This window comes from Onychostoma macrolepis, chromosome 17, assembly GCF_012432095.1.
Source record: "Onychostoma macrolepis isolate SWU-2019 chromosome 17, ASM1243209v1, whole genome shotgun sequence".
Lineage (NCBI taxonomy): Eukaryota > Metazoa > Chordata > Actinopteri > Cypriniformes > Cyprinidae > Onychostoma > Onychostoma macrolepis.
The window spans coordinates 23702107-23719324 of record NC_081171.1 but is presented as its reverse complement, the minus strand read 5'-3'; the positions used below and the strand labels follow the sequence as shown (position 1 = coordinate 23719324).

The following is a 17218-nucleotide window of genomic DNA, read 5'->3' as shown; positions in this document are numbered from 1 at the left end:
CCTCGCCGGTCCCCCCCACCCGGGCCCAAATGAAAGGGGCTGCGCTGGCCTTCCGCCCCACTAATCACTGGCCTGCCTCTCGGTAAGAGTGGAACCAGCGGCTGGTGCACTTTCATCGTAAGAGCGAGAGAGTGAGTGAGTAAGGAAGAAAGGGAATCGAAACAGAGGGAGAGAGAGCAGTCTTTACAAAAAACATCTACTGTGTACCAGGGTCCATAATTAACTTTTGACCACACATTCAAGTAGCAGGTGAATCGAAAAAAAAAAAATAATTCTTACATACATATATATGTGTATGTTTATTTATACATACATTCTATATTTATATCTATACGGTCGTTCAAAAGTTCAGTAAGATTTTTTTATGTTTTTAAAGACGTTTCTTATGCTCATCAAGGCTGCATTTATTTGATCAAAAATACAGAAGAAACTGTAAATTGTAAAATTATTAAAATTTAAAATAACAATTTTCTATTTTAATATACATTAAAATATAATTTTTTCCTGTAATGCAAGCTGATATTTCATCAGCCACTTCAGTCTTCAGTGTCAAATGATTCTTCAGAAATCATTCTGATTTATTTATTTATTTTTAAATCAAATAAATGCAGCCTTGATGAGCATAAGAAACTTCTTAAAAAACATTCCAGGTTCCAAACCTTTGAACGGCAGCCTATATATACATCTATATCTTTTGTGTGTGCATTCATTCACCCAAAAATGCCAAATTAGCATATTAGAATGATTTCTGAAGAATAATATGATCCTGAAGACTAGAGTAATGGCTGGCAACAAAGGAATAAATTACATTTGAAAATATTTAAACAGAAAGTTTTTTAAATTTATTTTTTTTTTTTTAATTGTAATAAGTCTTGCACATTACAAAATAGCTTGCTTCCCCATTGCAAAGCAAGGTTGCCCCAAAATGTATTTGGCACACTTAAAAATGCAAGACTTTGTTATATAAGAAAATACTGAACAAAGACAGAAAATGCACATATGCATGCAAGAAAAACGTTAAAAAGAATGTTTAAATTCACCAGTCAGACACCTTCTGACTGGTGACACTTAGTGTCTGTACTCATAGTGAATGTGATGAACTCCACTCGTTACTCTGCTAGGACACCTGTGTGAACTAGAGGAGAAGTCATTTCATACAGCGAATAAATATCTCCTTGATACCTGCTGGTTAAAAGTAATTGCTCAGAAAATTTAATATTTAATAACATTATTTGTTTGCAAAAGCTATTTTTTTTTCTATTTTGTTATCTAATTCATTTTTAAATTTCCATCAGTGTCCAAATAATTCTTGGTACTTATACTGTGTTGGATAGTTACAAAATTCCTATATTTACATGCTCCAAGCTACTTCAAAGAATACAACCGTCCATGTTAAATTGATAATAATTTATTTTATTACATATTAAATATCATTAGTTAATTTAGAAATTTTCATGAATTAATGATTCATTTACACTGGATTGAGTGATTTTAGAAGTCTGCATTATTACGCAGTTTTATCTTAAGAGTTTTTGCACCGATAACTCGGCCCTCTATAAATTCAATAGCCTCTCGACTTGTAATGCATCCAAAAACATCTGTTAACCCGAGGACACGAGTGGAAGTGGAAGGCCACGCTAAACGCAGGGCTCTTCGCTTGTGTCGGACACTAAAACCAATCACCTCTTTCTGACATGTCTCATTACAGCGTCTGCCTGAGAGTGGGAAATCCTCTTTGACTCAAGTTAAGGGGCTGCTTAATATACAAGGCAAATTAATGGACAACATAGGCTGATGCTGCACTGGTACTTGGGGACGTCGGAGGGGGGTGATGGTGGTGGGGGAGATGATTGCCTGTGATGTGGCCCTAGCTTAAGGTTGTAATCCCTGGCCAACAGATTCTCTCTGTCTCTGTTCGCCCGCACGGAGGCCCTCGGCCAAGGATCACTCCGAGCTTAATTAGAGAGAGAGGGAACTAGAGACAGAGAAAGGGAGGGAGGAACGCAAGGAGTGCATGCGAGAGAGAAATCGGATGGAGGTGTAGCTAATTAAGATCATAGCTAGGGCTGAAATGCTCTAAATTGCAGCGCTGCAGGAGATGAGTCCCTGGGGAAAGAGATGGGAGGGAGGATCAAGCGAGACTGGGAATATTCTTTTCCCATATAGTCCGAGATACGGGCCTGGGTCAGGGATTAGGTTCTGACTGGGAGTCAGCGGGTCGAGAGGATGTATTACTCCATCGTTTCGTTATCTTGCCGTCATACACTCAATAAAGAGGCGTTGGTTGGATTACGTCAGGTTTCTTCATCTGTTTTTCATTGATATAGTTATTACTTGATATCAAGGCTGAGCGATGGACAGGGTTAAAGCCTTGCAGGCGGTGTGTGTAGATAGGAAAACCACAAAACGACGCCAAAATCAAAGGGAAAGGTGAGAGTCAACATCTCTTTGATGCACAGAAATGGACTTATGAAATGACAGTTCCATATTTCTGGAAGAATAATTTTATGAAATTCCCCCTATAGTAATTACAGCAATGAAAATCCTCACAACTGACATATTGGAAAACATCAACTCTGACGAGGAGTTACACCAATTACACTAACACAGACGGTATTGTTTGAACATATGTAAGGTGTTTTGGTGTTAATGTGGCCGTAATGAACCTAGTGCTTAAAAGGGTAATAGAGTTACCTTCAAACATGTTGACAGTTTAACTAACTTTCACTTGCTCTGCAAGATTTTCTATAAACCGTTGCTCTTCCATAACAATATTTGTTGACCTGACAGAAAAAAAAATGACCACTGAAGAAGAACGTTAACACTAATGTCCGCTACAGTGCCCCTTGTGGCCATGCAGAGAATTGAACATGCACTTGCTGAAATGTTGGTTTTTGAAGTCTTAGTTCATCTTCGGAACACAAATTAAGATATTTTTGATGAAATCTGAGAGCTTTCTGACCCTGCATAGACAGCAAAAGAACTGGCACATTCAAGGCCCAGAAAGGTAGTAAGGACATCGTTAAAATAGTCCATAATTTTGTGAAGCTACAATCATTTTTGAGCGCAAAGAAAACAAAAATAACGACTTTATCCAACAATTTCTTGTCAATGCATAAAAATCAAGTACTTGCATTCATTAACTTGCATAAAGCATGTTTCAGGCCCAACAAACTGCATATTGATGCTCATGAGCATGACTTAATTTTAAACTCAATGTTAAATTCAGTCTAAAAATGTCCTAATTATTCCACAATAATTCCCTGTTCTGCGTCTGCTGTCTCCTAAAACTGTTCATATAACGCACAAATGTCCAACATATATACTACCTTTCAAAAGTTTGGGCTTGGCTTTTTCTATTTGAATATATTTTTACAATGCAATTTATTCCTTTGATGCAAAGCTGCATTTTCAGCATCATTACTCCAGTCTTCAGTGTCACATGATCCTTCAGAAATCATTCTAATATGCTGATTTGCTGCTCAAGAAACATTTAGAATTATTATTACTATTATTAATAATGTTAAAAACAGTTGTGCTGCTTAACATCTTTTGTGCGGACAGAAAAGTTTTTTTTTTTTAGGATTATTTGATGAATAGAAAGTTCACACCAACAGAACATTTTTATTTTTTTAAATATAAATATTTTGTAACATTACGTCTTTACTGTCACTTTTGATAAATTTAATGCATCCTTGATGAGAAAAAAAGTATTATTATTCTTATTTATTTATAATCTTACTATACGGTAGTATGTAAGACAAATGAGTGGTTCTATATAATTCAAGGCAAAAAAAAAAAAATTTTTTTTTTTGGCCATTTACACTTCATTATAACATTTTGTGGCATCCAGAAGCCCATTACACATTTCCAATGACACATTCACCAGGTAAAAGGTGATAATGTTATTAATAATATTCCCTATAATGGCACACAGAATACGATTTATGCAACTAAGCTGCTATTGACACACTGAGTGTGTGAGAGGTGAAAGAGCCGGCAGCTATGACAGCCCTGTGTAAGTGTGTGTGTGTTTCCCAGATGGGTTTTCCTCAGGCAGTGTTGATCCTGACTCCCCCGCTATGTCATTACTTAATTGGCTCCTTTAACTAGACACGTGTACAATTTTGATTGTTATATCCCCTCTGGCATTTTAGACAGGCTTCTAAACCCACAGTTTTATGCCTTGGATGTTACATTAAGTGCCATGTTTTAGGGAACACCTTTGACAGATGTAAGAGATTGCTGGTTTAAAAATAAAAAAGGAAAAGAAAACTGGAAAAGAAACAAGTAAGCAGAATAACTGTTAATAAGTGATTTTCCAACACAAATGGAGAAGTTGTAACTAGCATGCACTCACACATTGAGTTATAGTGCTCAGTCTGGAGAAATGAGTTTGAATCTGACTCGCGTCAGTCCTTGATCTTGTTATCCAATTTTCTCCCCATTGTTTACTGCCATCTTATTATTCTTAATAGAGAATATCAGAAAGGTTGGAAATAAAACAAAAACATCCATCCATCCATCCATCCATTCTCCAAACTGCTTATCCTCTGTAGAATTGCGGGAAAAATGAACATACAAAATCAAAATCAAAAACAAAACTACTAAAATAAAAAAATAACAGCTAGCCAAAAACAATTATGCAATAATTTTTATAAATTATAATTATAATGAGTCAATAAAATATTATATCACCCTAAAAATCTCTTTTTGAAGTCAGAATATTAGACATTATGTGTTTAGAAATTGGAATGCATACAGTGCTCTTGCATAGTGACCGGAATATTAAACACTCTCTCAGTTAATAAAGAAGATATCTATTACTTTGAGGGTCAGCGCTGTGTCATCTTTTGGGTAAAAATCATTTAGCCAGTTAAACACAGTCAGAATTTTTCTTCCCCACTCAATTCCTCTATCCTCAGAAACTTGACCTTTGCTTGTGGAGGATTTTTTTTTTATATTGGTGAACCCCTCCTCTTCCAGTTGATAAAAAGCGAAGTATCTGAATGTAGCAGGAGAGCTATTATAGTACAGCCCCCCCGCTCCCTCCTCCTTCCCCCCCAGCACCTCTCACCTTTAAATCTGTCTTTTCATATTCCTCTCAAAGCCCCTTGTCTGGGAGAAAAAGACACACTAAACAGGATCTCTGGGCAAACAAGTGACGAGGGACAGAGAGGGCGAGAGTGGAGGGTGGGAGCTATAGTAGACATTGTGAAAGGATTCTTAGACGAAGAAGTAAAAAAGTGAAGAAATAACTGCTCTTTTTTGTGCCGTACATACATTCAGTGTTATTTTCTGATGTTTGAGAAGAAATCTAGAAGTAAAATGCACTGTACTGATGGGATGAGCAACGACTTACCAGGGAAAAAATATTAAGCCAGAATCTCAATATATATATATATAAACAAATGATGAGAGAATACATTTTTTGGCCATTTTTTAATTAATAATTGTCATTTTTAAATTATTTTTACCCACTTCTGATTTTTACATTCAAATTCACAGAGGTGTTCTAGTAGCTACATGCAGTTCATCAAATTAACTATGAACTATGATCCACTAACATTAAAGATTTGGGGGAAAAAAGCAGAAATAAATATTTTGCTCTAAAAGTATACTTTATATTTCTTTACTAATTAATTTTGTAATGAATTTCACATAAAGCACTTTAAAAAAACCATTGCAGATAATAAATTTAAAAAGTGTCATTTGCAAACAAATATCAAGATAGACTTTTTTTAATAATTCAAATGGCATTCATTCATTTTTAAATTTACATTAAGTGTTCAAATACTTTTTGGGGGCTGCTATATGTTTCATTGAATTATATGAGCTATTTTCCCCTGTACAGTAAGTCTTCTTTTGGGACTAGAGAAATCTAGAGAAAAATTAAAGTGGTGTGTGCACATCCAAAAAAAAAAAACACTTTAAAATCAGAGAAAATCTAAGACAAAATATTTGTATCACAAATATTACATATTTACGATTTTGAAAGATGAAACATGCAAAAGGAAAAGAACAGTGGAGTTACAAAATGTCAAAGTTAAACAAGTATGTGGGCGAATAACGCACTGCCACATAGGACCACATTTGATGTATTTCAATTTGGAGATTAACAGCAACTTGCGACCAACAGGCAACATGGCGAGACAAATGAAATGGGTAATGAGGCTATATGAGGCAATCCAGCAGACTGGCCCGGCAGCCATAGCTGTGACTATGCCGTTTAAAGAAACAGTCAAACGGTAATCACGCAGCCGTGAATCATAAGCCTTAGGTAAGCTATGTAATGCTGGTAAGACGGTGAGCTGTGTTTTATTGGTGCAGAAAGAAATCCCTCACACCATTCAGAGAAAGAATCACAACAGTAATACCATTAACTTGCACCAGGGATCTCCAAATGCCATTTAATTGCCAATAGCAGGCCTATTGTTTGGTGCGGGTAAACACAGACTTGGCAAGAGGGGGGTTCAAGTTGAAGGAGTGTCAGACTCTGGGCGTCTGGCGACCAGTGGCCCCTTCTCCCAGTCCCTGAAACACGAAGAGGGATTTATACACACACACACACACACTAGCGTAGCCCCCTCATCTCCACCTAAGCTCCAGAGTAACTAGCTTAACTAAAGTCTTCAGAGACGGTAAATTGGGGCAAAGTCTTCTCTTCCTCTTCTTAATACCAGATTTGTTCGACAATGTGATTTGAGGCTTGTCTATTCAAGGCCTTTTTGGGTTCTGAGCAAAGGGCTTGAGGCTCAAGGCCATTTTACTCCAGTCATATTATAGGCCCATTTTCATTTGTGTGTACACGTGGATTTGTGTGTCTGTGTGCTTGTTTTATGGAGGTGTTATGTTTATAATTGTGATTACGGCAGAGTTTTGATTTTGCTGTGCATTGCGGATGCGAGGCAACACTGTAGCAGGTGGCCGTAATGTTGTTATTTAGCGAAGTTGTATCGGTTTCTCTTTTATAAATTTCTCTTTTATGTCGAACAATGGTTTCAGCGAAAGTGGTGAATGTTTATGCCTTTCTGTTTATGCGGTAAATACGTGTCTTTGGGGTTTTGTTCACTGTTCTCTGACAGGCTTGTTCTAAGAGAGCCGTGATTGGCTGCGAGCGCAGCGCAGTATGTGTGTGCGCTGTGGCTCACAGCAAACTCTATTGTCCACAACTAGAGTCTGGCCAATGAACAGCCATCAGCAGTCCTCACTGCTGATTGAGTTTGACAGCGCTTCAGAAGGAGGCAAGCAAAACGTTTTTTTGCCCTTTCATTTGAAAATAAAAAGATTTTTTTTTTATTTTTTTTTTTAGAGGCCTTCTTTCTTTCTTACTTCACTCACCCCTCCTTTCCCAGCACCCTCTGTTCTTCTGTTCTTCTGTCCAACCGGGAGGTTAAATGATGGAGAGTGGGACTTAGAAAGGACACACTGTCAAACCTATGAAGAAATTCAAAATAGTCCAAGTCATTAACGGTAGTTGGAGTTCAAGATCAGTTTTAATCTTGTTTGTGTCCTTGTCAAGTGATGCCAGCCAGCTACAGCTGATTTACGTCTATTTATGATGTTTTTTTGTTTTTTCTTAGAACTCCAACCCTGTTGAAAAGACCTGCATAGCTGGTCACCAGCATATGCTGTGTTTTGTATGCTGGTCCATAGCATGCAATGCTGGTGGACCAATGGGCTTCCTAACTAACTTCACCAGCATGGCTATTTTGTGTTAAAGACTGAACATTATGTCTGTGCTGGTCCATCATTTATACCAGCATCAAAACTAACAAGTACAGACCAACCTGGATCGGCATAGACATCTATGCTGGTTAAATCTTTTAGTACGAAATGTAGTCTAAGAAAGAAAGAGCAGTTAATACCCATTATTACTTTACTTTTCATTGTGGTAAATAAAAGATTACTTTAGTACGTTTAGTAAGAAAATACTATTTCAGTCCTTCTACTTCAGCATTTAATGCTTAATTTGAATATTACTTGCAGTTTCTTGTGAAACTTACCAACAATTCCTGAATTAAAGTTTTCAAAGTAAATCCTGAACTATTTTTTTCAGTGTAAATGCAAAACTTGCCATATTTATTGCTATCAAAGATATATTTGATGTTATGAAGGTGGGAAACAATTTTTTTTAAACAATTTAAACATTTAACAATATATTAATTTCCATAAACAACTTTCAATGCACACAAATAAGCGTCAACTGAAATAATTGATTAAAATAAATATATAAAATATATATTTCAAAAAAAACATTATTATATGAACTGAGTCAATGAAACACAGCTGACTAGATCTCTTGTTAGATGGGTCAAGTGGAATACAACTGTCAGCTAAAGAGAAAGAAAACAAAGAGTCTTCCTATTATACGTGATACAGAACAGTTGACGAAACATGTTTGAATCACACGTGTGTTGACTATAACACACAGCAAATGAAACCCATAGTGCTGTGTGATTTCCTTCCAGTTCCAATACGATTCTGGCAGGCAAGGTCCCCAGTGCCCCACACTCCTTATTTAATGCAAATGACTGTCATTTAGAATCCAGTGCATTTCTCATGGCAGCACATTGCCTAATCAATGTGAAGAGCCGTGTAAAAAAAACATTGGATCTCTGTAATAGTTGTTTTTGACCGAGTCAAGTGTGGCTGCTAGAAGTAATCTTAACCTGAGATTCAATTATGAGTGCCTGACTAAGCAAAAGCAGAGGGAAGGCAGGATCGAAACGGAGAGGTATGTGTGGAAGTCATAGGTGCTGAAATACAATAGGCAACTCTTTTTTTTTTGGTCTTTGGAAATGTTGCAAGCCAAATTCAAACGCAAATCATCCATTTGAGTATCACACCTCAGTGCGGCAGAACGTGCACCATGGCACAGATGCTCAAAATAATGTTTCTAATCAGAGCTCATCAACCTAGAGATCAGAGATCATAAATCCTTTTAGTGCTTTGGGATTAAAAACAGTGTTTTAAGGAACTAGTGATACTACCACTAAATCGATATATTTCTAATCTAGTCAATAGTTGAATATTAATTTGCTATGTTTCCTTTTCTGCAGTGGCAGCACAGGATGAGTCTGCTGGCATCATGCCTCTGGTGGCAATTCACAGTCAGCTGGTGTCAGATGGCCTTGATCGTGCATGGGTTACAAAAGAGGCATGTGGCAAATTTTAGCTCAAAATCTCATTGTCACCTTTTTAATAACAAGCTCCCTGTCTGTTTTCCAAATGCAGTGTTTGGGGAAAATAAAATAGACCGGAAAGGGAGGGTGATTGCAGAACATCCATGACACCATTCTCACACGCTCCGGAAATTCATATTTATTGTGTTTGTCTGCTGATAGGCATGGTTAAGCATAGACGGTTCAGACCCATTAGGGAATCACTATATCCATGTCCTTTGTTATATGTGCAGATTTGTCGATCTAAAAAATACTGCATAGTGTCAATTAGGATCATCAACAATGCAACAAATGAGTATAGTTCTAATTTCAGCACATCAGAAGAGGTTCAAACCCTTGAGACTAAATGACTTTGAGCTGATCTTTTTTAAAAAGAGAGAGAGGAAAGGAGATGGGTTGCAATAGAAGAGAGATTGGTGAAAGGACAGCATGAACTGAATAAACATGCTATGAAGTGGATCTTCCTGTCTTTCCCAAGGACATTCGGAGTGAGTTTCTCTCTCTCTCCACTTCTTTCTCTTTTTCTCCTTTCTCATTCTTCCTAAAATACGACAGTGGGCTAATGACAGCAACATAAACACAAAAAAGGCAATTTAGCTGCTTCTTGTAAAACTTCTTTGAAAATAAAGGAATTTTAATTATGGTGCACAATGAAAAAGAAAAAAAAGATGAGGGGGGAGGAGAGAAGAGAGAGAGAAAACACTCACGCACAGTAAACAAAGCTGAAACAATTATCTTCTGGTGACCAGTGTGTGTTTTTAGAACACTCATTTAATCTTTTATTTACTGCGGAGAGAGGAAGAGCGAGGGAGGGAGAAAACATGCATGTTTGAGAGTGGGAGTGAGAGAGAGGAACTGAGAGATAGGAGGGGAGGGGTGAGAGAGAGGCTAGGGTGAAAAGAACAAGATAACGTGCACACATTTTGCATATCCTCGCCCTAATAAGTAAAAGATGCAGTTTTATGAGGCAAATCATTCAGCTTGTATTGTGCGTGAAAGGTTGTCATTTGTTGTTGAAGGCCAACATTCACCACCCCCAGCAAAACAACTCTAGGTTACCACTCATCAGTGCATGTTAATGAATTGACATTGAACAACTGGGATAGGTTTGTAAACAACATGGTGCAAAGGGATCCCCAAATCAATTGGTTTCCCCCCCAGTTGGCCCTCTGAGACTGAACTGTTAAAATGGCTTTAAAAGGTGACAGATTAAAAATGAAAATTCTGTCATTAATTACTCACCCTCATGTCGTTCCAAATCCATAAGCCCTTCGTGTATCCTTGGAACACAAATTAAGATATTTTTGATGAAATCCGAGAGCTTTCTGACCCAGCATAGGCAGCAAAGGAATTACCACGTTCAAGGCACAGAAAGGTTTAAGGACACCATTAAAATATTCCATGTGACATCAGTGGTTCAACTGTAATTTTATGAAGATATGAGAATACTTTCTGTTTGCAAAGAAAACAAAAATAACTTCATTCAACAATTTCTTCTCTTCCGTGTCAGTTGACGTGCATTCACGAGAGTACCATGTCGTATGCGTGTGGTGCTGCTGACACAGGAGCCGGCGTCCTGACGTAGAACCCAGATGCGCTGAGCCTTGTTTGCAAGCAAAGTAATGCACACGCATAAGTCATGGTGTCATGAACGAGCGTCGACTGACAAGGAAGAGAAATTGTTGAATAAAGTCATTATTTTTGTTTTCTTTGCACACAAATATATTATCGTAGCTTCATAAAATTAAGGTTGAACCACTGATGTCACATGGACTACTTTAACAATGTCCTAACTACCTTGAACGTGGTAGTTCCTTTGCTGTCTATGCAGGGTCAGAAAGCTCTCAGACTTCATCAAACATATGTTAAGTTGTGTTCCAAAGATAAACAAAGGTCTTAGGGGTTTGGAACAACTTTAAGGTGAGTTATTGACAGAATTTTCATTTTTGGGTGAACTATCCCTTTTAGTAACTAAAAGGTTTTTTGGGTGCCTTCACACTTGGTTTGATTGCTTGGTCTAAATGAGAGTTTATCTCTCATCATGTAGTGAATCAGTCCCATTTGTCAGGGAAGTGAGTGAGCACAAACACAAACACACAATTTGACCAAATCGTACGTCATAAATAGCAAGTTCACTTACATGATTTAGGACGATTGAGTTCACATTAGCGGTAAACCATACCACAGTCCACATGAACAGTACTCTAGATCATCTGTTTAAGTGGACTCAGGATGAAGTCAAATGAACCTGGGTGCTAGTGTGAAAGTACCCTTAACCTCAACAGGTCAGATTACCGATTACAGATGATGGTATGCAGGTGCCCTCACCACGTATCAAAACTAGCAAGACTTCCGTCGTCAAATAACAAAGATTATACTAGACACCAGCTCAGATTGCTGATGAAAAGCATAGCTAAGACTAGCACGACCAGCAACTATTTCACCAGGCTTCTTAACTTGCAAAACTCTGTCAACAAGTTGCACCAACAAGAACATGCTGGTCGACAAGAATTAGGTAGGAAACAGTATAACTATGCTGGTCCACCAGCTACGACAGCAGCGTGTTCCAGTGGAATCTGATGCTTATTTTGAATGATGCACTAACATCAAACCATTAGTATCGCCAAAGCTGCCTTGTCTTTTTAGCCCCCTTTTTTCTGGATGTTGGTTCAAATTACCCTCATAGACTTGGAAAAAATTATTAATTTATAGTACCTGTGGTACATGCTGCACTTCCTGTTCAGCCCAAATACAGTGGGAACAAGCTGCAATGGTGTGGAAGTGATGTGAGAGGCACTCAAAAGGCTATTACACGTGTAGGCCGCCTCTGAATGGCATATGGTGATTAAACTAAGTGGATGTCCAGCGGGAGACCGGTGTATAAGAAACTTAATTAAAGCTATCACTGTCAACTGCCAAATGAGCTTATTGACACCTCGGCCTGTGCTGCCACACCAGCTCACGTAGATCTTTATTGGTCTTTACTCAAAGCGTTCCTGGCTGGCGTCTGCTGGTTTGTCTTTTAGGGTGTTAAACACGGAGCAAGGCGTCAGTGTTATCCTTCCTGTGGCCCTTTCACCAACTTACATGTGTGTATGTGTGTGTTCGTTCATTGTGATTGGTGGGGCAAGATAGCAGAGAGGGGCCACAAAGCTCCATTTGCAATGAGCAAGAGAAGGAGAGGTGAGGGAGAAAATTCCATAGGATTAATTTTCTCCAAGGCGCCCTCGCACCCCCTCTCGCAGTCCCTAGCCACCCCCGACCGTAACTTCAGCTGTGCAGCCTGGTGTTAAAAGGCCCAGAGGAATACCGTCTTTGTCATCCCGTCGATTTGGGGGGAAGAATAAGAGAAGTTTAATCCCCATTGTCCGTGGGTCTGGTCGGGAGGGGGGTTGGCGGCTGTAAGATGATCCAACCGGCCTCGCTAATCCCCCATACCCGATGGAACCTCCCCCCCCACACACACCTCAACAATGGCACAGTCCTAACTGGGAGTCAGACCCCAATGTGCACATTCTAAAGAGGAAAATGAAGTGAAGTAAAAAGTTGCCACAACAGAGAGAATGGAGTGCGGGATGGAAGGACAGAGGGCGGAGAAGGCTAAAGGAGGTGTGGGTGGCAGAATACCTTGTGTCCCTCGGAAACCTGTTGTTGCTCTTTTGTGGGCTCCTTGGCAACAGGGTACTGCGGGACTCCCTCAAAACGTTAGTATTCATCTTCCAAATAAGACTCCAGAACAAGGGCAAAGAGGGGGCCTTCCTCAGGAACCGAGAAACTCCCCAAATGATCAAAAACTCACGTCATCTTTAGAGGTATCAAAGACTTTACATTCGTAGGGGACCTTACAAGAGTTACTGCCATAATAACTAGTGTTTAATTAGCATGTTCAGAATTGGAAGATCTCCTTCTAGGCAAAATTCTTGTTAACGGTGAGCTAGTCTCAGCCTCAGACATCACGCCCACGGACCATCTGATGCATATGGCACACAAAAGTGGAAACACTTCAGGAGTTTCAAAGTCGTCATAGGATTGGTTGAATTCTACAGGATTTCCGGGAGACGTGTGTGTCGCGTTCTTTAACGTTCTGCCTGGAAACAAAGATGCCGTGATGCCAAACCCCCTGACGAAAGAAGAAAGCCTTCGCGTTTACAACTGTGACGACGAGCGCTTATCAGGATCAACTAAATGCTGGATATTCAAAAGTTTGTGAAATATTTTAAGTTTGCGGCATAGAATCATTAAAATATGTACTAGAGTTATTGTGGTGACATTTCCACGCCCCAAAACGTGACGCTGAACGAAACGAACTGTGATTGGTTGTTTGACATGCCGGTCAAACGGCCTCATGGGTGGGCGTTGGCCAATGAAAGCTGCCATGGATTCCAGACCTTCAGCCGTCAGTCTGAAGGTCTGGCTACACGAGACTAACGGTGAACAAGAGAAGGTTAATACACTTAGCATTAAGGCTATAAAAAGATCCAAGATTGGGTTAGAGCAAATGTTATAATTTAATAATTGGTCATTAAAGAACCTATACTGGCAACTATTATTTAGACTTTTGGAGAGATGTGTCCTCCTCAATGTCTGTGGTGGCTCAAGTGGTTAAGTTCACATCAATGGTCTAGTGTTGTAAATGTGAACGAATTTGAAGTTGTCAAACACCAACCCGAATCCAATTTTCATATCAAAATATATAAGCAAAGAACATGCTTGCCTTTCTGCTCATGGACTCTGTGTTTAGTAAGCAGTAACTGAAAAAGGTTGGAATACAAGGGTAGGCCAGAGAACAAATTAGATGATGGCATGAGGATACTCAATTTCTTTAACAGGCAAAGCACTGAACATGGGAGATTTGAGACTAGGAGACAGACAAAGAGTCTAGGGGGAACTTGGATGACTCCGTGGACCTTCAGGGTAAATGTGATGTTATTGGATGGTAGTGACTCCATCACTTGGAACACAGGGCACCCAAACTCTGATGAGGTACAGATCTGATGAGGTACAGTCGAGAGAGAAAGCGGCACTGTGGGGGTAGGGTTAGCATGGGATAGAGCGAAAGAGACAGAGAAAGGGAAAGAGCCAGGAGACAGCCGTTTAAAATTCAGTTTCCTGGGAGTGAAGAGGCTAATCCTGCCTCCGTAATTCCCTGCAGCAGAAGCAAACCCCCATCCATCCATCCCTCCCTCCCCATCATCATCACTTCTCTTCTCTCTCGCTGACTCTACCCTATCTCTTTATTCCTCCGTCTCTAACATTTTCTCTCGCTGTCTTTCGCACTGTCTCACTATTTCTCCGCTTAATCTCTCGCCGTCTCTCTCCCTCTCTTTCCCCCATCTCTCACTTTCTCCCTCTCTCTTTCTCTCTCTGAGTGACAGTACAATGCCCAGACCCTCACATGCTTATCTAACTCTAGCAGATGGTCGACTTGGATCAATGCACACATGCCACGATCAATGGCTGCGATAAAAAGCGGCGGGGATGGTACTTGTTCCCCCTCTCTTTCTCTCTCCCCATTTTCCCTCCCTTCATGCCCATCGTGCTGCCCGGCCCGATTGTCTCTCCCTTTTCCACATCTGCATCTGGACCAGCACCCAGTGAGGGGAGGCCTGGGAGAACAGGGTGCTTCCATTCCTTAGGGGCTGCCTGCTGCTACTGCCTGCTGACTTTTGTCCTCTAGAATTTCTCTATGTCCCTTTTCTCTTGCCCCCTTCATCGTATTTCCTGTCGTCTTCTAGGTCCTGACTGAGCCCAATCTTCCATTCGCTATCAGAGTTGGACTCATCATGAGATTGCTGTTCTACATCTTCGCTCCCATCTCTTGCACACCTGCCCACCTGCCATTGCAGCTGTATTTGTTTATAACACAAGTTGCAGGCATCCATGACATGTTCTCAGAAGTGTGTCGTACATTCTAGGTGATCGTCGAGCTCCCCTACAAAACCTATTAACCTAACTTTACATACACTGCATGGCCCCGCCTTCTTTATCTCGTAAATCTGACCTGCTTCTCCACACATCCAGAACTTTACAGCTTTGAATGTTGATTGTAACATCATTGAACTACTAAACAATGTTAAGGCTTATATTTCAGTAGGTGTTTATAGAACAAGATGTAAATCTTATATTAAAAGACACCTTGAATTATTGACTTTGTTTCGTTTCATGCCTGCATCATCAACTACCCATCAATCCCTGCCGACATTCACATTTTGACTACCTAAGCAACGGAGCAACACCCATCATTGAATGATGCTGAGACGTTTGTACCTACAACACATGGACAGCATAAAATGACAAACTATTCCTTCTGGAGTCAAAAAGTGACCTTGGTTGTACTTATTTATAGTCTCAAGGGGCTCACTCATTTGAGCACACTCCCAACTTCACAGTCACAAGATGCCTTTACTTGCAACTTTTAAAGCACAATGTTCAAAGTTTACCAGCATAAGCTGCCTCCTCTCCTCTTATGGAGATTTTTAATTGGGCATTGGTGATGTAATGTGCCTCATAATAAGCCCATTAAGCCGTCTTTTTTCTCTGCATAGATAGAGAGCGTTGTGGCAGTGTGGACACCTCTGCTATTTATACTGCTCAAATCCTCATGAATATTTACACCGAACAGCGATGGCAAAGAGAGTAGGCAGACACCCTGACAAATAGCTCTCATGGGGAGGATTTCACTCTTCCAGGAGACACACTTGCTCTGGAACTTATTTTCTATCAGGACTGCACCTCTCCACTTGGTTCGGATACTTGCAGGAAAAGCAATTAATTCTTCCATTACACTTTACTAACTAGGATGGGAAAAGCAATGCATTAGTTAACTAATTTTCCCCTTGAGGGAATCTATCTGTATATGCATCTATCTCATATGTGGACCCGAGTGAGACTCAAATCACAATTTTGATGACTTGACTTGGTAAATATTAGAATGCTTGAGACTTCACTTTGATTTTGTTGCAATTACTTATTACTTGGACTTGAGCTGATGACTCAAGACAAGTAATTTTTCACAGAAAACACAAATCTTCGACCTCGATGCTCTTTTGATGGGCACATGCAACATTTTTTCCCCTTGGTAAAGCAGAAAAAAAAAAAAAAAACCTTTTGGTTTGTGTCATTGAAAACTGTCTAGTGAGAAGATCCAGACTTTCAACCCTCTATCAAGAATTATTAAAAATGAACTCAAACCACCTAAAAACTATAGTTTCTAGCCTATCTATCTCTCATAAAAAAAAATCAATATTACAGTGAATGAGCGAGTGAATGAATGAGTGAATGAACTTTCTAGACACCCAAATAATTTTACATGTGTGGGAATTAACTCAGCATCAATGTATAACCGCTACTAGGAGAAGTGAGGGCTGTCATGCCATTCACCAAAAGCCTTGTTAAGGCTGTGTAAACTTATTTAATATGGATTAGAAGTTGACGCAAACACAAATGCGGTCTGTGTGTGTGCTACGGCAGCAGGGCAGTCATGAGGCCTGGCCATGGTGTCTAATCCTTGTTTAGGGTGTAGTGAGGCACAGCAGATTAGGTAGCCTGCTCCTCTTGCCACCCACAGTTACAGGCATCACATTCTCGCAGTTTGTATATCTCTTGTCCTCTATCGCTCTCTTTTTGTCTCTTTAACACACACCAGAACATTTTCAATTTCTTAACAGGGCTTACAGATCATAGAAAACACTGAAACAGAAAATATTTTACAAAGGAACACAAATCAACAGAAACTGAATTGATTTCTAGTGTTCCGGAACTTGACTGTTAATTAAAGTGGGAATAATTGAGCACACTTCAGTTGAAACAAGGGATTTCAGTGGTGTGTTATCAAATTTTAGTTGAAAAAGCATTCTTGCGATGTTAAAATTGGTGTGCAATCAAACACAGACAATAACGACTAAACTAAACACTATTACACTCTAAGTGGGGGTTAGAGTGAATATAAAGTACTGAATGTAGCACTTTGATTAGAAATGCTATCACTTACTATTTATTGTTTGTTTTGTTTAAAACATATATCTAAGAAAATT

The 17218-nt window shown here is 39.4% G+C and overlaps 1 protein-coding gene across 3 annotated transcripts in view; it reads right to left on the bottom strand.

The window, feature by feature from the left end:
* otx2b (orthodenticle homeobox 2b) overlaps positions 1–17218 on the bottom strand; it is a 71648-nt gene that overhangs the window by 34567 nt on the left and 19863 nt on the right. For 2 of the 3 annotated variants that reach the window (XM_058750331.1, XM_058750330.1), the window contains exon 3: positions 7342–7437. The exons of the other annotated variant lie outside the window; for it this stretch is intronic. The gene's annotated coding sequence lies outside the window, so the exon portion shown is untranslated. The remainder of the gene's footprint in view (positions 1–7341; positions 7438–17218) is intronic. 3 annotated transcript variants of the gene reach the window in all.